The following is a 12,450-nucleotide window of genomic DNA, read 5'->3' as shown; positions in this document are numbered from 1 at the left end:
ACACAAAGCGTACGTAAAAAGAGCTGTAGAAACACAAAGGATAACTCATTGTAGTTTTGATTTGGATTTCTCTAATAATTAGTGATGTTGAGCATCTTTTCATGTGCTTTTTGGCCATCTGTACATCTTTTCTGGAGAAGTGTCTATTTAGATCTTCTGCCCATTTTTTGACTTAAAAAAAATTTTTTTATTGAGCTGCATGAACTGTTTGTATTTTGGAGATTAATCCCTTGTCAGTCACTTTATTTGCAAATATTTTCTCCCATTCTCTGGGTTGTCTTTTCATTTTGTTTATGGTTTCCTATCACCTCACACCAGTCAGAATGATCATCATTAAAAAGTCTACAAACAATAAATGCTGGAGAGAGTGTGGAAAAAATGGAAGCCCCCTGCACTGTGGGTGGGAATGTAAATTGGTACACTGTTATGGAGAACAGTATAGAGGTTCCTTAAAAAACTAAAAATACAACTACCATATGATCCAGCAATTCCAGTCCTGGGCATATATCTGGAGAAAACCATAATTCAAAAACATACATGCATGCCAATGTTCACTGCAGCACTATTTACAATAGCCAAGACATGGAAGCAACCTAAATGTCCATCAACAGAGGAATGGATAAAGAAGATGTGATACATATATACAATGGAATAGTATTCAGTCATAAAAAAGAATGAAATAATGCCATCTGCAGCAACATGGATGGACCTAGAGATCATACTATGTGTAGTAAGCCAGAGAGAAAGACAAATATCATATGACATCACTTACATGTGGAATCTAAAAAAATGACACAAATGAACTTATTTACAAAACAGAAACAGACTTACAGACTTTGAAAACAAACCTGTCTTACCAAATGGAAAGGTTGGAGGAGGGATAAATTACGAGTTTGGGATTAACATATATACACTACTATATATAAAATAGATAATCAACAAGACCTACTGTATAGCACAGGGAACTCTACTCAATATTCTGTAATAACCTATATGGGAAAAGAATCTGAAAAAGAATGGATATATGTATATGTATAACTGAATCACTGTGCTGTACACCTGAAACTAACACAACATTGTAAATCAACTATACTCTAATATAAAACAAAAATTAAATTAAAAAAAAAAGAATCATCTGAAGGTCTTGTTAAAATACTGGTTCCTGGCCCCTTTCCCCAGAGATTCGGATTCAGAAGATATGAGGCGGGACCTAAAATTTGCACTTTTAACAAGTTTGCAAGAGATGCCGTTGATGCAGGTCCAAGGACCACCCTTTGAGACGTACTGCTCTACTTCAGTGCTTCTCAAACTTTCCTGTGGGAATGCCACTGAGAGCAGTGAAGGGGGAACTAGACCCCTGGGAGAAGTGGGGCATGGGATAAATAGACTCATTAAAAACTCAGAATTCCTTTGGGAAAAAAAAAGAAACACAAACAACACAGCTACCACTTTGGGAGTCCCTACCCTTTGGCAGACAGGGTGCTAAACACTGTATATGTCCTTACAACAACTACGTGAAATACGAACTAGGCCCATTTCACAAGCTAGGAAACTCACTCAAGGAGATGCCGAAAATTGTACAATTATTAAGTAACTAGATTTAATCCCAGAGGTCCTGAGAAGAGTCATGGTGTAGTAAGTAGAAGAATACAGGCTTTGTAATCACTCAGACTTAGGTTAAAATCTGCCTCTGATATGTTAATTTTGTTGCCTCCGGCAAGCCTCTTACCCTAGAAAAGACTAAAAACTCCCAATCCACGGACTGCGGTGTCCCAGTCTTCTGGCCTCTCGCATTGCAGATTCCCTGCAGTCTCCATCCGGCCAAGCCGGAGGCCCCACCCCTTCCGGAATCCCGCTGGACACTTCTTCCTCCAGACTCTTACTCTCACCTCTTCAATTCCATCACCACCATGGGGACTCTGAAGCGAAGGGGTCTCGTTCTTGAGTAAGGCGCCCATCACCACATGGGCGAACATGATGCCCTGCCAGACAAGCCCTTCGAGGCCTCCCGAATCCCAGAAGTTCAGAGTCCCTCCCAACAAGGACATCACAGAATCCTGGCCTTAAGGCAGCCTCGTTCGTGGCCCTCATCTGATACGCCTCCATCAGGGAAAAGCAATCAGTCGGTCATCACGTACTCATACATCTGCCCTGAAACTGCAGCGTCCCCAGTTCAGTTCCAGCATGTGGGCTTGCAGTTGGGATTTAGAGGCTCTTATTAGGTTCGCCCTCACCATCAAACTGATAGGGAAACTGGTAACTCCCACGTTCCAAGTCTTGACCAACCTCTTCTCAAAACACTCCCTAGCACATAGCTGCTAGATAAAATCAGCCAAGAGAAAAAGCTAGTATGTTAGCCAGTATGTTAGCCTCTATGACTATGCGTGGGATGGATAGTTTATCAGATTAATTAAAAAAAAAGTGCTATGAGAGTTTAGGTTGCATGGTAATTGGTGTAATGTCTTGGTATCGGTGAACCTTTAATGCTGGTGCTTTTACTGCCAGATAGCCTGTAATCTTCAGTCATTTATAAATGTCTAGTTTCCTCTCATTCAACAACCACCCAGCACACTTTTCTGTGGGTCATTAGAAGGCTCGAGGAACACAGAGATGAAAAGCTGATCCCTGCCTTACAGAGGCAATCTAATGGGCAATGCAAAGGAACGTGTGCCTGGGGTATATCCGTAGCTTGGGAAACAGCCCCACGAGTGCGATTTGCCAGGGTGAGTCAGAGAAAACCTCACCTATCAAGGGCTGTTTGAGATGACATAATAGTAGAGTGCAGGTGACAGGCTCACATTTCCCATGCTATCACTGAAATCCTTCCATCTGTTCCTGCCTCTCTATTGCCACCGAAACATTCCTGGCTTAATCCCTCATCATCTTTCCACCAATTAAAGTCGCCCCTAAGTGGTCTCCAGAGAAGAAACTCCGGATCTCCCTCCTGCCTTTACACTGATCTAATAATAGCCATGTCAACAGAACTACAGTGTCAAATATGGAGGAAAAAAAGAAAAGAAACTTATGATTTTCAAGTCTATCTTTGACACTGCCGAAAGTTACCTAAAAGATATAAATGATGATAGGATACTCCTGCTTTTGCCTTCAGTGTTCATTCTGATTTTCTTAGCAGGGGATATCAGGCTTCTTGTAATATGACTTTGACCCGACTTCCTGCCACTACCCGCTATTCACTCCATAACTCCATCCTGGAGGAGACACCATTCCTCGAGTATTCCATGAACCTCCGCTACTTCAAAATGCAGTTCCAAGGGAACCAGGATCATGAAACCTCCCCTTCTCTGCAGGTGGTGTAAGTTAATCCTTCCTCAGAAACCTGGACTCATATATATCACAGTCTGCTTATTTTTAATGTATAAAGTCGGTGACTTCACGATGCATTGATATAAGCAACATGAAAAGAGGAAAGAGCCTTACTGTTCAATCCCCAGCATCTAGAAAAGTCCCTAGGATATGGCAGGTGCTTAATAAATGTTCACTGAATGAATAATGATGTAGTTGATTTCATTAAGTCTTCTATGTCAGTGCCTTGATCAAGTGGGTGCTGTGAAGGAGCTGTGAGGCACACTTTGTTTGAAGGCAACTTCTTCCCTGTTTTGGAAAAAACACAGCTGGAATGAGCCAGAGTAGGTGAGTTGAGGTTTTAAGGCCTCTGATTCTATACTGCCCATTAGAAGGGCCTGAACTATACCAAGTGGGGCCTGTTTGACATCCTTGGAGTTGCACACTTGGACTAAGCACACTCTCTAGGACACAAAAATGGACAGCCACTGCAAAAAGGCTTAATACATGTTGGGAAATGTTTCTGAAATTTTAGCACAGGATTGTTCAAAACAATCCTCTTCATAGCTGACTCCCTAGCTGCCTTTAATTTTACTTCTTTTGCTGCCCATGTGCCTGTTTCTTTATTTAGATGTGAAATGTACGAACATCTGCAGGAAGGCTTTGGCTCCAATCAGATGCATGCCTCAGCCCAGCAGGCAGAGAGATACTTGTATGTAAGTCAGATCATGTCATTCTTCTGCTCAGAACCCTCCAACAGCTCACCATTACCTTTAGAGAAAAGCCACAGACTTTAAAATAGCCAGAAAGCCTATGATCTGTCCCTTCTTCCCCCCTTTACCTCTCACTTCATCTCTCCTGGTCCTCTCCCTCTGAATCACTTGGCTTCAGTACTACTTACCTCCTGTGTTTCTCCAATCACACTCCCAATTCAGGACCTTTGCATGGCTGTTTCCTCTGCTTGGAATCCACTTAACCCAGATATGCACATGACCAATTTCCTTACTTACTTCAGATGTTTATTCAAATGTCACGTTCTCAATGAGGCCTACCCTGAGCAGCCTATTTAAAATTTTAACCTGCTGTCCCTCCCCTTACAGATTCCCAAATTCTGTCATCTTTCTTTACTTTTTTCCCTATAACACTCATCAGTTTCTAACATACCACAGAATTTAGTTATTTACATGTTTATTATGTCTACATCTTATCAGGTCCATGAGAGCAGGGATCTTTTTCTGTTGTTAACATTGTTGTATTCAAAATGGGAGAAATTCGAAATGTGGCCTGGCTCATAGTAGTCACTCAGTGAATAGTTGTCACATTAATTAATCTTTGTCATCTCTTCTCTGCTGGAATTTGTCTGTAGTAGAAGCCCCCGAGCTGCCTGACTGGTGACTTCCTAACATTTTATTCAGTCAAGGATCTCTAATGTTTTTGCTGCCAATAAAGCGTTTTGTGCCTTCCCTTAACCTCATACGGTGACACAAAGAAAAACTGATCAGCAATTGCTTTGCAAAATTCCCACAGTTGGGGACCGTATTTAAGTCAGCCTCATCCTGACCAGCCTCAGATGAAATATTTCCATTCCTAGCATATTTTTTCTTCATAGAACTTATTTTCACACTGCAACCATTGTGCCTATCAGGAATGTAATCCCTAGTACCCAGGTGTACTTCTGTGCATCGCAATGTACCATAAAACTGATTTGAGCAAAGAGGCTGGAACCTGAATTTAAATCTGATATCCATTAGTGGATGAGATCGAAGTGAACTTAAATGAGCCCATTCCCGGGCAAAAATTCAATGAAAATCATGGTGAGTCACGGTGTACAACCTTTTAATTCATCTGATTTTTACGTTGCAGAGATTGGAATTAAGCTCAGGCTAATCCTCATTTCTAGAGAAACAAATTATACTTTGGCTCAGCATGAGGGATGCCCTCCAGTCATGGTATTACAGTTCCCTGTGCTAGGGATCACAGACCCAGCTGAAGCAGCTAAGCCTGCTCACAGATGTTGGAGGCAGGCAGCAGAGTTCGCCCAGCAAACCTTCCGAGACTTCCTCTCCTCTAACTGACTTGTCAAGTGCCAGGAGCTAGTCTCCAAAAGAGAACTGTTCTACGCTGGTACTCTTTTTCCAGCCCCCTCCCCTATGCCTCGCTGTCTACCTGATGCGGCATCACTGGAGCTTTGGGGCAGATATAGCCATGAGTGACGGTGGGTGGTCTGGGAATGGCAGTGTGAAATGTAATTTAAGAAACCAGCTCCATTGGGGCGGGGGTACATTTTCCATAACAGGTAAAAGAATAAATAGTCACAGGACTTTGATTTCACTGGATATGGACTGGAATATGAAATGAAGTAAATGGGGCTTGGGATTTGGAAGTGGAACCAGATGGGTTGGAGGTGGAGAGGTAGAAATGCTCATTTTCTACCCATTACAAGTTCCAGCAAGACACCCACCTACCCACGCACACACACACAAACACACAAAACAGCACAGTGTCACAAGACCACAAGACATGTCAGTGAAATGAAATCCATTCCCTCCTTGAGGTCTGTGATCTGACACAGATCTGGGACAGTCCCTAGAGATCTAATCTAGTCACTTAATGTTCAGGAAGATAATGAAATGGAGCCCAAGGAGGTTAAGGCTAATCCTGGGTCACACACTGGACCCTCTGCACACCTGGTGCTTACAGACATCACTTATACACAGATACGCTCTCCCTCACCCAGGCTTTGTGCCCAGGGGACAAACACACTCCCTAACATTTATGTGTCCCTGACTTGTCTGTTTTTGTGGAGTCATAGATAATATTGTACGTATGGCCACGGCCTGTCTCCTTGTTCACACACATCCATCCATTCATTCGATAAACATTCTTAGCACATGTTCACCTAGCATTGTTACAAATGCCAAAAGCACTGTACCAGCTCTCAGGGGCTTGTTTCCTCACCTACATTCACAAATAGAGACATGCAGACTTTATCACCTTTGGGAAAAACATAATGCTTCCCACTCAACCCTTTAAACTGAGGGTGAACAGAAGGACTGTCTTCTACTGGTAGTCAGGGTGACTGAATTTCAGTCCAGAACCTTCCACTAACCCGCTGTGTGGCCTTGGGCACGCCGCCTTTCTTCTGTGGCCTCATCTCTCTCCTTTGTAAAGTGAGGATCTGTGTCAAAGATGGGTGATCCTAAGCTTCTTTCTCAATTTCACCTTCTCTAACTCTCTGACACTTTAATAAATAAATGTAACAACTGTACCAGTTGTCAGAAAAGCTGAAGTTATTAGCTGGGGGAGATTGATGAAGAACCTGGAATTTTTTTTTTTTCTTTAGTGGACTGTAGGAGATAGTATTTTCTGAGGCTGCATCAGAAACAGTGGCCTGAGCCTGTGGGATGGTATAGCTTGGCTATCTGTAAGGCCTCTCTGGTCTTCACATACTGCAACTTCAGAGAAAGTTCACGGTAAAAGCAATTAACAGAGCATAGCAAAGGGAAGAAGGGGAAAAGGGTGACAACTGTGGCGGCTTCTTGTCCTTCTTTGATGGGGAAGGATGAGGGAGGCAGCAGGTAGGGGAGCGAAGGGTGCCCTTGAGGCCTTCACAGTCTTGTAAAATCCAAGGAACTGGTTAAGAGTAGACACCTTTACAAGGGTTTTGTCAAGATTTTTTCCTGTGTGTTTGAAAAGTCTCATACTCCAGTATAAGTGGTCTGCTCACTCAGGCCCCCTCCCATAAAAAAATCACCAAATAAGCCTTACAGAACCTCACTGCTGAACCTTTGCTAGTGAAGTGCTGGAATTTCTGCAAGTTGGGCATCTTCTCCCAGACAGTGTCCAATGTAGGGTTTGCAGTTTCTTATCTTGTTCTCCCAGTGCCTGAGGAAAACTTTGATTTGCCCAAAAGAGATTCCCCAGGTCAAGGGAAATGCTATATGCAAGGACACTGTCTCTCCAGTGCACAGGAGTGAACACACCACTGGGTCTATGAAACAGACTGGTAACATATACTGAGGGCAGGCCTCAGAGCTAACTCCCAGGGCTGCTGCCCCAGATGGCCTCTTCCCACTCAGGCACCCACTGGGGGGGATTGGCTGGTGTGCTTGTGTGTGCGTGCATGTGTCTATATGTGTGTCAGTATGTTTGCGGAGCAGCAGGTTCAAGGACCAGCAGGAAGATTTGATTATGACCTCCTAGAGGCATCTGAAGTAAAGGAGCCCTGGTTTCTTGTGGTTAATTCACCTTGGCAAGGGGAGGGGAGCCAAGAAGGAATAGGAGAAAGGTGAGCACGAAGTGTGAAGGCAGAAGGATATAGATGAAGACAGAGAGTAGAGCCCAACTCAGGCAGCGGTGGTTGGCGCCTCCTAGAAGCACCAGATGTGGAAGACGTTCTCATCTGTAGTTTCATTGTGGAACCCAGGGTATATGTGGCTCTCCTGGGCTGCAGGCATCAGCCACTCTTTGGAGAGGCAGCTCTACACAGGAGGATGCAGTAGCTGAGGTAGCCAAGGCAATTCACCCAGTCTGGAGTCTCCTAGTCTCACCGTAGGTAAAGGGACAATGCAGACAGAGAGAACAAGGCAGAACTGATGACTATGGGACCCCTGTGGAGAGTGCACCCTGCACCAGAGCTGGACTTTACTTAAGAGGTGGACCCCCAAATTCAGTGCTCTGCTTAGCACACCCTCCAGTGGTGATGGCAGTGACTCCAAAGCTTTCCCACACCAGGATGATTTCTGTTGGGAACACTACAGACTACTTATGCCTCTCAACACTTTCGCCCTCAAATTCTAGTCTCCACTTTCCCGGTCTAGAGGAAATCGAAAATCCCATTTCAGAAACCTTTTGTCCACCTTCCTTCTATCCTTTGGTGATGCCTCCAGCCGGTTAAATATTGTTTAAGAGTCAAAAGGCAGAAAACAAACCAGAGAACTATTTTAGAAACAATTACCGGAAGCAGTGATTTAGGACAAAATATCTATCATCTGTAAACAGACTATTTTTCATCCACTGGTCAATAATAATAGCCACTCTTTTATCACCTATGTTCCCTTTCCCGAGTCCCTTACATACCTCACTTAGGTTAACTGACATCGACAACTACAAAACTCCAATTCACAGACAAGGTAACTGAGACTCAAGTGGGTTATGTAATCTGTATAAGATTTGTACACAGTTTGTAATCTGACAAACTGACAAAGTCAAGATTCCAGTTCAGGTCTATCAGTTTGCATGCTTTCCCACTGAACTGTGCTGTCTACAGAAGGGACAAGATTATTAAGATAGATCTTTCCTTTTTTTCTTTTAAATTTTCCTTCTAAACCTTTATTTCAACAATCAATTTTAATATAAAAAGCATTTATCATATAAAACAAGTTTTGAGAAAAAACACAGAAACATAAGTTTGTTATTAATTTAACAGACTACTGAGCAATGCCGTTAAAATACTATCCTTGATGTGACATTTTGATGAGAATTTTTGTTGTTACTAATAATTCCTTCCTAACATCTGTAGAGAGCTTTCCCTATGCATAATTATTGGCATCATTAGCTTGACATCAGTTAGCTCCCATCAACTCTATGATGTCTCTACTGTGATTATTATTCCCATTTTCCACATGAGGAAACTGAGGCACCAAGTAGATCTTCTTTCCAAGATAATACTTGTGTATTTAATTTATAGAATATAACGTTCTTCACTATGATTCCTCACTGGCCCCCTGTGGCAGAATTCTGGGGATGGGTGTTCTGGTTTGCAGGAGCTGGGGAAAAGCAAACTTGCTGTGCACACGAGAGTAATGAGTTTGAAGTGGGATGGGGAGAAGGGAATGAGCTGGGAGGCAGAGCAAAAGAAGATCCAGAAAGAGAAAAGATAGGCTCCATCAAGGCTGGGCCCTACAGAGGGAAATGACTAAGTGAGAAGAGGATACGGTACCCATGACGGACTCTGTGGGAACCAGAAATTCAGTAAGTGTATTTTTTGTTACTCTTTTATGACTCTTTTGTTACTCTTTATTTTATGGTATGCAGTGTAAACATTCTCTTCTTTATGAAATCTTCAGTAAATTTTACATTGGTTACTAATACTTTGTGTCAGAAAGCTGAGTTTTCTTTAGGGTGGAGAACTCAAAGACGATGATAGAACATAACCAATCAACTATAAATTGAAATGCTCCCATGGATTCTCAAAGGCGTACTGTCTTCAATTGGTATATTCATTCCTTACCAGGAGCTTGGCAAGACCTTACAAGGAAAAAGAACTTGCACATCAGGTCAGCTCTGAAAGCACTGCCTTTGGTATTGTGGTGGAGAGAGGAGAGAGAAGAGGAGGTCAGGCAGGACACTTAAATATTCTCTGCTCTTGAGGTTTACAGTCTTACCAAATCCTAATGCCACCCTAGAAGTGTCCTATACTCATATGAGTGCTGAACTCATTTATTAGTTACAATAATTTTTAGTGAATGCCTTAAAATGCTCTATATACAAGATCATGTCATCTGCAAACAGGGATAGTTTTACTTCTTCCTTTCCAATCTGGATGCTTTTCCCTTATTTTTTCCCCTCCTAATTGTCCTGGCTAAAACCTACAGCTCAGTGTTGAATAGCAGTGGTGACAGCATACATTCTTGTCTTCTTTCTGATCTTTGGGGGAAAGCACTCATTCTTTGCTCTTAAACATGTTAGCTGTGAGGGGTTTTTCTGCTTTGTTTTGTTTTTGTTTGTTTTTTTTGTAGATGCCTTTTGTGAGTCTGAAGATGTTTCTTTCTATTCCTAGTTTGCTGAGTATTTTTTTATCATAAAGAGGTGTTGAATTCTGTCAAGGGTTTTTCTGCATCTTGATATGATAATGTGGTTTTTGTCAATTCTATTGATAGTCTCTTACATAATTTAAAAATATTAAATCAATATTGCATTCCTGAGATAAACCTCACTTGATCATGATGTATAATCCTTTCTATACATTACTGGATTCAGTTTGCTAGTATTTTTTTGAGGATTTTTACATCTACAATTCATAAAAGATATTGGAGTGTAACTTTCTTATGATGTCTTTGCCTGCTTTTTGTATCAGGATGATACCAGTTTCATAGAATGAGTTGGGAAGTGTTCTGTCCTCTTCTTTTTTGGAGGTAAAGTTTGTGAATAATTGGTATTAATTCTTCTCTTGAATATTTGGTATTATGTGCCAATGAAGCTATTTGGGTCTGGGCTTCTCTTTGTGGGTATTTTTTAAATACTAATTCAGTTTCTTTATTTGGTATAGGTATATTCAGATTTATATTTCTTCTTGAGTCAGTTTTGATAATTTGCCTCTTTCTAAAATTCATTTATTTAATCTAAATTATTTAACCTATTGGCATAGAATTGTTCATAGCACATTCCCTTATAGTTGTTTTTTAAAAATTTCTGTAAGGTTGCTAGTAATGTCCCCTTTTTCGTTTTTGATGTGAACAATTTGAGTCTTTTTTTAATCTAAAGACTAAAAAATCAAAACTTTTGGTTTCATTGGTTTCTGTTGTTTTTCTATTCTCTTTCATTTACTTCTGTTATAATCTTTATTATTTACTTTCTTCTGCTTTTAGTTTTTTGTTTTGTTGCGCTTCTTTTTCAAATATGTTAAGGTAGAAAGTTAGGTTACTAAATTTGAGATCTCTCTCTTTTTTTTCTTTTGTAATATGGGTGTTTACAGCTATGCATTTCCTTCTAAGTACTGTTTAGATGCATCCCACAGTTTTGGTATGTTGTGTCTTTATTGTAATTCATCTCAAAGTATTTCTCATTTCCCTTGTGACTTCTTCTCAAATGGCCAGTTGGACATTTAATTACATTTAAGTTTCAGATACTTGCAAATTTCCAACATTTCCTTTATGGTTGATTTCTAATTTAGTTCCCAGGATGTTGTATGATTGAAATCCTTTTAAATTTACTGAGGCTTGTTTTACGTCCAGGCATAAGGTCTATCCTGGAGAATGTTCCAGGTACACTTGAGAATATGGATTCTGCTGTTGTCAGGTAGAGCGAGCCATAGATGTCTGTCAAGTTTAGCTGGCTTACAGTGTTCTTCAAGTCTTCTATTTACTTGACCTTCTGCTTAGCTGTTCTATCCATTATTGAAAGTAGGGTATTGAAGTCTCCAACTATTATTGTAGAGTTGCCTTTTCCTAAGTTGCCTTTTTGGCTTCCTGTATTACTGGGCTATGTTATTAGTTGTATATATGTTTTATAATTGTTATATCTTATCTAGATTATCTTTTTTCTTTCTGTGTTTCAGATTTCATAATCAATTTGTCTTCATGTTACTCAAATCTTTCTTCTATACTCAAAACTACTGTTTTGCCTCTCTAGTGAATTTTTCATCTTGGTCATTGAGTTTTTCAACTCTGTAATTTCCATTTGTTTCTATTTTGTAATTTCTAATTCTTTATCAATGTTCTCTATTTGATGAATCATTCTCATCATGTATGATTCTTTCCATGAAACTTTAGAATAAGTTTGTTTATATCCGCAAAATAACTCACTAGAATTTTGAATGGGATTACACTGACCCTATATATCAGATTGTGAAGAACTGGGGTTTTTTTGTTTGTTTTTTGGCTGCACTGGGTCTTCATTGCTGCACGCAGGCTTTCTCTAGTTGCAGTGAGTGGGGGCTGCTCTTCGTTGTGGTGTGCGTGCTTCTCATTGCAGTGGCTTCTCTTGTTCGTTCCCAAGTACAGGCTCTAGGCACATGGGCTTCAGTAGTTGTGGCATGAGGACTCAGTAGTTGTGGCTCATGGGCTCTAGAGTGCAGGCTCAGTAGTTGTGGAGCATAAGCTTAGTTGCTCCACAGCATGTGGTATCTTCCCGGACCAGGGATCGAACCCATGTCCCCTGCATTGGCAGGAGGATTCTTAACCACTGCACCACCAGGAAGGTCCCAAGAACTGGCATCTTAATATTGAGTCCTCCTAACCATGAACATGGCATATTACTCCATTTATTTAAATCTTCCTGGATCTCTTTCATCAGAGGGTTTGTAGTTTTCTTCATTTAGATCTCGTACATGTTTTGTTAGTTATACCAAAGGGGTTTTTTATGCTAATAAATGAAACTGTGCTTTTAGTTTCAAATTCCAGTTGTTCATTGCTGGCATATAGGAAA

Source organism: Leucopleurus acutus (genome assembly GCF_964270905.1).
Source record: "Leucopleurus acutus genome assembly, chromosome: 1".
In the NCBI taxonomy this organism is placed as follows: Eukaryota; Metazoa; Chordata; class Mammalia; order Artiodactyla; family Delphinidae; genus Leucopleurus; species Leucopleurus acutus.
The sequence above is the reverse complement of the archived record's forward strand: the minus strand, read 5'-3'. Positions refer to the sequence as shown.